Raw genomic sequence first — 8665 nt, forward strand, 5'->3', positions numbered from 1 at the left:
GAGCTGAGAAGACATGCCTAATCTCCTACATGTATCTTACTTTAAAAAAAATAATACTACCTCCGTTACAGGTTATGTGCAACGATTAGACATTTTTCCTCTCTGCTTTATGTCAAATTGTTACACATAACCTGTAATGGAGGTAGTATTAAAGATCAAAAAAGGAAAAAAAAATGCGTGGGTCCCATTTGGTCAGGTTCCAGTTAGCTACTGAAAAATAAAAATAATACGGAGTAATAGTTAGAATAAAATTATACTCGTAGGAGATATTGTTCCTTTAAAAAATGTGTACTCTATAGGAAACGATTAATTTGACAAGATCAAGAAAGTCCTTATCTAAAATGTTTTCCGTACGAAGTAACATAAAACAATCAACTTCACATATGTAGAAATTAAACATTAAAAACTCTTAAAATCAACGGTAAAAAAATTATACTTACATGCAGGTATGAAACTCAAAGAACACAAAATCAAATCAGCTCATGTAATCTTTCCTGCACTATGGAAGTCACAATTCCAATTCTGGGATTTCGAGCCTGTACAATAAGACAAATTCTTATGTTATACGAGTACTTCCTCAATATGACATTTTAGTGCTACAAATATTATTTTAATCGTGATTACATTCCTAAATTAATTAGCAAAGTTAATTTCAAACATATGAGCTCAACAAATTACCCTGATTTCGGTTTTATTGACCAAAAATTTGTCTCAATCTCATACATGGAACTTCACATGGGAAGGAAGATAATTGTGGCTCATTAAAATTTACACCAGTATATTATACGGGGTATTAAGGTATCTAAATATAAGCCATTAAATCTTTTGAAAAAAAAAAAAGCCCTTAAAAAACAAGAACCAATTGCAGTAATTTTTTTGTAAAAAAAAAAAAATAATAATAATAAAAAAAAATTGCATACCCATGAACCTTGTATTATACACCGCGATCTCAATTGCAGCAATCTTTTTGTCCAAAAAAACAACCAATTGAAGGTAGATTTTTATCAACAAAACCTACTAGAGTTGGTGGGGAATTCACCTTGTAACTTTGAGGTCACAAGTTCGACCTCCACCAACTACAAAATGCTTGGGAGGGGGATTCCCTAATATCCCCCTTTACTATCAAGTATCGACCTGCGTAGCTAAATTGGTTAAACTTGTGAGATGTGTTGATTCGGTAGCGTTTTTTTTTCATCTTACTATAAAAAAATAGAATAATAATAATTGAAGGTAGATTCTTGGCATATATAGTAACTAGTAAGTACAAAATACTTTTTTCTTACAACCTTACCATGTTTACTTTACAATATTATTTATACCTTGTCATTTTCACCTAATTTTGCATATATTTACTAACCTTTTTACACACCTATATATTCTACTTTATCTTTGCACTTACCCATTTTTTTCATACTCTCTTTATTTTTTTTTACATCCATCCAACATTTTCAATTTTTTTTTTCTTGAATTATATATTTGCTATAGGCGACTCAAAAAAGTATATATATATATATATATATATATATATATATATATATATATATATATATATATATATATATATATATATATATATATATATATATATATATATATATATATATATATATATATATATATAAGGGAGGTATTATATAAGGTTGAAATTTTCCTTCAAAAAATAAAAACTAAAAAGGTTTGGAATTTAATGAGAAATTTCTTAAAATTGAGAACAAAGAATAAATGTCAATTTTATTTTATTTTTTTTTAATCTTTTTCCAATCGAATTTAAGGTGCATAATTTTTTTAATGCTGAAAATATTTTTGTGATTCTTAGAAAAATACAAATTACATATATAGGAAGTATATTATACTCCGGTATCCAAAAAAAAAAAAAAAGCATATACTTATATACTCCTTATAACTTTTTTTTTTTAATTTTATTTTTTACAAAAGTTGCACATCTAGTTTAGCATTTGATCTAATTTAGAAATATTATTACTAACATAATGTTATATTTTGTGACATGTTGATACTACAATGCTTCAAGTAAAACCTTCTTCACCTAATTATACTTATTTACAGTAATTTAGGGCCTGTTCACTTCAGCTTAATTTTAGTTTACTTCCAATCAGTTCAGTTAAGTTCAGTTCAGCTCCAATCAGCTCAGTTCAATTCAGTTCCAATCTGTTTAGTCCAGTTGAGCTCCGCTCCTAATTTCTTTCTCTCATAAATTATTCATTTCAGCTCTATTCAGTTCAGTTCAGCTCCAATCAGTTCAGTTCAGTTCAGCTCCAATAAATTCAGTTCAGCTCAACTCGGTTTAGTAAATGTGAACAAACCCTTATGCCATTATTAATTACCAAAAGCTTATGTATATACTCGATTTACAATAATATTAATGTACATTGAACAGTTTTAGGGTAATTTTTAGTCAATATAAGGTAAATTTTAACCTTCTTTGGATAACTTGAAACATGTTATAATTTTAATATAAATAGACAATGGGATAAATTTGGTTTTTACTCATTTACATAATATGATTTTTACTCACTTAAATTTGATTTTTACTCATTTACATAGAATAACTTTACCAATAAATCATACGATGCGAGTAGGTAAATTTTGTTTATATCAGGGTAATTTTAATTTATATTGAGGTAGTTTTTAATATTTCAAGGTAACTTTTGATCATTTTAGGGCAACTTTAATTTACACGAGATGTACAGTTATACGCTATGATGTTTTAGAGAAGAAATGTGATCGAATGATTTATTTTTCATCTAATCGTTCATGTTTAGGAAGAAATGCGGTTTTAGATGTTGTATGGATTTTATTTTTTTTTAAAAAAATAAAATTCTTCTCCTTGTAAAAAGAAATTAATGTTTTATTTAACTTTAGATCATTCTTCGTATTAAGATTTATACTCCTTACAAATTAAAAATAAAAATAACCAGTTTATTAATTCAGAAATTAGTAGTATTTACTAAAACGGCTAGTTGGAAATTTTAATTACAAAAATAGCTAAAATATTGACTTAAAAGAAATCATATATTTCTTATTTTCGTTTGAACTGGTTTAATTCACTTTTTTTTCTTTTATTATTTTTTTTTTAATTTTTGGGTTTATTTTAATTTATTTTTTTGGGTTTTTTTAGGTGGAAAATTTAAAGGCTATATACAAATATATGTAAAGTCTCTCATAAAAAAAACCTTAATTTCAAGATAAAAAAAAAAAAAAAAAATCTTTTGCATGTTCACTAATTGTATGCTCCCTCTAATGTCGGCTAATTTCTGTTAATTGGAAGTTTAGAACAATTTGAGTGATTTTTAATTTGGTGTAACATAATAAAAAAAGTTGAGAGTTGTTCAAGTATATTAGGTTGAATGTTATTTCCTAAATTAATAGATATTTTAAACTATGGCTTTAGAATTTTCCCAAAAAAAAAAAAAAAAATACAAAAAACAGGGAATAATTTAAAGGCCATATACTATGTACAAAATTACTGGCCTTTAAAATTTTCAACTATAAAATATTTTTTTTTTTAAAAAAAGCAAAAAAAATTTTTTAAAAAAAAACCCAAAAAAAACCCCAAACAAGTTAATCTTTACGGTTCAAAGGAAAAAAGAAATAAATAATTTTCTTTCAAGTCAATCATCTAGCTAGTTTTGGAATTAAAATTGATAATTAACCGTTTTAAGAAATAGTTTTGTTAAATTAGCCATTTTGGTAAAAGATCCCATAACTAAAGCAAAATTAGTTTGTAACACATTATGTAAATTCACTTGACCTCTGTATTATTTTTAAATCAAATAAATATTTTAATAAAATTTAGCATTATTAACGTTTGTATCCAACATCAACTTTAAAAAAAATAAAAAAAAAAATAAAGTTACCCTAGCATGGAGAGTGTGGAGGACATAATTCCCATGAGTTGAGAAAGTAGCATTGACTTTAAATTTTTTTTTTTTAATATTGACTTTAATTTGTATCATTTAAAAAAATGTATAACCCGTAAATACTGAATTAAAAAAATCGTGAGGGTTAAGGTCTAGACAGGATCTCTTTACTAAATAAATAAATAAATAATAAAAAAAAAAGTCAAAAGAGTTAAAAATTACAAGTACCTTACAATGGAGAGTGTGCAAAGCCATATTCCCAGTATTATTAGAAAAAGTAGCATTGACAACTTCAGCTCCTTCTTCCTCAAGAACCCTAATCACTTCATGTAATTTGATATCGCGGTCTTGTTGCACCACAAGTTGGACCTCTATAACACTACCCAAATCTTTCACTTCAATGCTGGTGGGTATTAAGCCGGAATTTGTCATCATCGTTGTATCATTACAACTAAAGTTTTCGGTATTAGAGGACGATGTTCCTTCTTGGTTAACCATTAGTTGCTCTTTTCTCTTGTTTAAGTTCTCTATTCTTTCTCTCAAATCAACTACGTAACTTGTTGCTTGTTCAATCTTATCAGCTTGAGATAGCATATCCTACATAATAAATTAAACTTATTATTACATGCTTTTTTTTTGTGCTTAAAGAGCCACAAGGACGGGTGAAAATCGATCTCAAGATCTCCTTAAATTGAGAAGAAAACTCTAACCACTTGAGTCATACCATATTACCATGCATACCTCTGTAAAATATGCTCTAAAATATTAAATTGTGAAATTAGATCACAAAATCGATCTAGGGCGACAAGCTTAAAAAAAAAACAATTAAAAAAAAATATAAAATAATAATAAAATAAAATTGAGAAACAAAGATAATTAAACCTATTATTCCCTACAACTTTGACTAGTGACTTGACCTTTTTTTTTATGCGGACATGAAAAATTGAAAATAAAGCTAAATCCATACAGTATTCAAGATGAACAACATGAATGTATATATGAAGCACAAAATCAAGCTTGAAATATAGTACTCCTATATTACAATGGAAGAAATAAAATATACGAATTCGATCGTAAACTTACCACTGAATTATGAAAATGTTGAGGAGGAATAATAGAAGTGAGATTGGAGCAAAGTTGATTGAATTGAGATCTACTACTGTTTCTTTGCTGCGGATGCTTTGAAGATGAAGAAGGGTTCTCGTAACTTCTTTTCATGATACTCGTATTGTAATAACTAAGCATGCAATTTTATTTTAAATTATATTGTTTTGTTGATCAATTATTATATTTATATAAATGTAGATTCCATGACATTTCACTATTTCAGTACTAATATATTAGATCTTGCCGTTTTTCATGATGTTTCACACTTACTTGCATTTGGCCACTTGCAAAACAAAGATAAAAATAAAAATAAAATAAATAAATAATAAAACGGTATATTTATGGATTTTGTTGCTTGAATACGACGTATACTCTCTTCTTGTGTAGTCTTGTCTAAGACCAAGACTCTTAGTGGTACCGTTGATTTTGGGCATGTTTGATTTCACCCTAATTTGAACGATAACGTCTAGCCGAATTCTTCTTCTTTGGACCTGTTTTTAATGTATGAACATCAGCTTTATTTGCTTATCATGAACTGCTTCATGTAATCATGTGACCTCTATGCTTTTCTCGCCTACATCCGTTACTTATTACGTGCAACTTAAAAAAAAAAATTATTTTACAAATAATTTCCAAAGTAGTTACACATAATAATATAATCAACAAAGGCATTATTTTTAAATATGACTAGACTACTTAAATTTAAAGCATAAATAATAATTTTAAGGCTAACCAAGCATAGCCTTAATTGAGGTGCAAAAACTTCAACAAAGCTATATATGCAATTCGTTTTAATATATATATATATATATATATATATATATATATATATATATATATATATATAAAGTAGGCATTTTTGGAGAGTATTTGGAGCGCCATGTAAGCAAAGGTATTATTTTAACCAATAAGAAATTAGATTTCTATTTTATTTTAGAATTAAAAAATTCAATCGCTACCTAGATAAAAGTGACGAATTAGATTTGATATATCTCCGATTTTAATGCCACGTAGATTAAAATCAACAAGTTAAATTATTTTCATGGAAAAAAAGGTAAAAATTCAATTATATAGACAAATTACATGTACACCAAAAAGATAAATAAATAAAATAAAAACACACAATTCAATCCCCAAAACCCAACCATGACCACGCAAATTACATATGAATATCTAACTTATTAATGATAATAAACACCCACTAGATATAAATATTAATGATAATAAACTACGTATGAATGTTGGTACTTGCTGGTTGTATATTCAAATAATGTTCAATATTAAGATTTGATGAAGGTAACTATGGGTTTTTTTTTATTGATATTTTTAATTTATTTTAATAATAACCCAATAAAATTAGATTTGTGTTTTATTTTAGAATTAATAACTTTACTTGCCAAAAAAAAAACAATCATTTTCAAATTTTATCTTATCTAGCAACCCATATCATGATTAGATAATAAAAAAAATTATAAGAGATTTATTTGCTACTCCACATATACACGTAGTATAAGATATGATGATATTAAAGATTTGTATACATCCTCTCAAAAATACAATTTTTTTTTTCTATTATAAATAGACACTATATATATACTACACACGCACAACCAATCCACCACGAGCTTTAATTCATTAAAACTATATAATACAAAAACGCAAACATGTGAATATTATTTATGTACTCTATTTCATGGTGTGATTTTTTTTTCAGGTCTAATTCGTTTATTAACAAATAATATTGGAAAAAAATGTAAGTATATCAATGCTTTCTAATGGTAAACAAAATAAGTGGATCGTTAATAATTATTCATTATTTTCTAAGATGTATGTTTTGTTTATTCTACCTAATCTAATTGTATTACTTATCATATTAAATTTTGTTAAACAACTTAATTATAATTTAATATTATTTATTCTGTATTTGAAGGGATTATGTCCATGCGTCAGTTGAAGGAAATTTTGTCAAGTTCTTATAAATCCAAAAGAGGAATGTGTAGATTGGAAAAGTAAGTTTGCAACTATAGTCTTATAATAGAAGGAAAAATTTTAAAAATTGTAAGAGATGTCTCTAATAATTTTGATTTGTGTATTATAGTTTCTGGTAGAATATATGTATTATTGTTGTAAAAATCATTATAGTAGTGTGGTAATGAAATTTCATTATAAAGATTTAATTTTATTCAATTAGATTAATTTCAGTAATGCAACATTCTTGGTATATACTTTTTATTTAACTATTTAAAAATTTATAAAGTCATATCTTTTTATTATTACTCTCACCATCTTTATTCGATCTTACCTTATAGTTTTGGGTTTACTTTATTAATTTTTCATTGTATAAAGTTGATATGGAGTAAAAGAATAATGGTGGTCTAAGTTACTGTTTGTGAAAGAATATAGTGATTTTATAACTATACATGTATAGAACAACAATGTACTTTCGTTATACAAACGAATCATAGTTGAAAAAAAAAGAGGATTTATGATTTAAATCTTTTTAAAAAGCAAAATAATATCTTGACAAATTAAAATTTTAAATTCGTATTTTATTTTATAATTAAATGAATAGTAATTAATTAGGATTTAAATTATTAAAAAAAACTAAAAGTTTTCTTTTTATTTAATTATCTTTAGATAAATATGAATAGTGATGTATAATTTAAATTATTTTTATCTAACATTAGTATCTTATTCTAATATCCGATAGATTAAATAACATATAAAAAGGTATGACAAATGATAAAAAAAAAATATTACAATTTATTTTAATTTATAATTAAAAAATCAATCACCACTTGAGAAAAATTAATGAATGAGATTTGAGAGTCAACCAATGAAAAAAAAAATTCACAATTTAATTTTGAAAAACAATTATTACCCCATAAGAAATCTTCACGAATGAGATATATATGAGTGTTTAATTTGATGTGTCATGTAAGAAAAATGCCAATATTGATATAGGATTAAAATTATTTTTTAAAAATATATCTTTTAACGTTAAAAGTTTTATCCGGCAAATTTGGTAAATGCTTAATTAGTGATAATGAATTTTGCAAGGGTTAGGGGAGGGTCCATCTTAATTAGTGATTTAGTATTTTTTTTTTAAAAAAAAAAAAAAACTTATATTTTAACTTTTTTTTCTTCTATTATCCGACAAATATGATATTATATTTATAATTTTTTTATTAATTATAAATTTAATTTTCACATAACTAGCACCAACAAATAAGATCTCTTTTAAAATTATGTTAAATAATAAAAATTAACATTTTCCTAATCAGCACAATAATTTAATCAACATATTGTATGGGTGTAATTACAAAAAAAAAAAAAAAAAAAAAAAAAAAAAAAAAAAAAAATCCTTACATGAGATTTACAGATAAAAGCCGTGCATCGCACGGGCTTTCATCAAAGTAAAGAAAAATAATGTAAAAGAGTGGGTGGGTGTAAAAACAAAGTGGATATAAATCATATAATAAGAGAGACTGAGAGATGACTAAGAAAACGAAAATTTTGTGAGGGTAAGTGGATTAATTGATAGGTAACTTCACCTTACGAATTTTTTTTTTTTAAATTTTGTTATTTGATTTGTCCTTGGTAAAAGAATTGATTTTTTTTTTTAAAAAAAAAAAAACTTTATTATATAAGTGAAGAGGAACATAGTGGTGTATCCTAAA

At 25.3% G+C, this 8665-nt stretch overlaps 1 long non-coding RNA gene across 1 annotated transcript; it reads right to left on the reverse strand.

The window, feature by feature from the left end:
* Positions 1-208: 208 nt before the first annotated feature.
* On the reverse strand, positions 209-5260 carry LOC145589544 (uncharacterized). The gene is made up of 3 exons (XR_014101720.1): positions 4962-5260; positions 3876-4475; positions 209-536 (listed from the first exon to the last, which is right to left on the reverse strand). It is a non-coding gene; the product is annotated as an uncharacterized LOC145589544 (long non-coding RNA).
* Positions 5261-8665: the final 3405 nt, after the last annotated feature.

The sequence above is a fragment of the Chenopodium album genome, chromosome 2, assembly GCF_948465745.1.
Source record: "Chenopodium album chromosome 2, dcCheAlbu1.1, whole genome shotgun sequence".
Lineage (NCBI taxonomy): Eukaryota > Viridiplantae > Streptophyta > Magnoliopsida > Caryophyllales > Amaranthaceae > Chenopodium > Chenopodium album.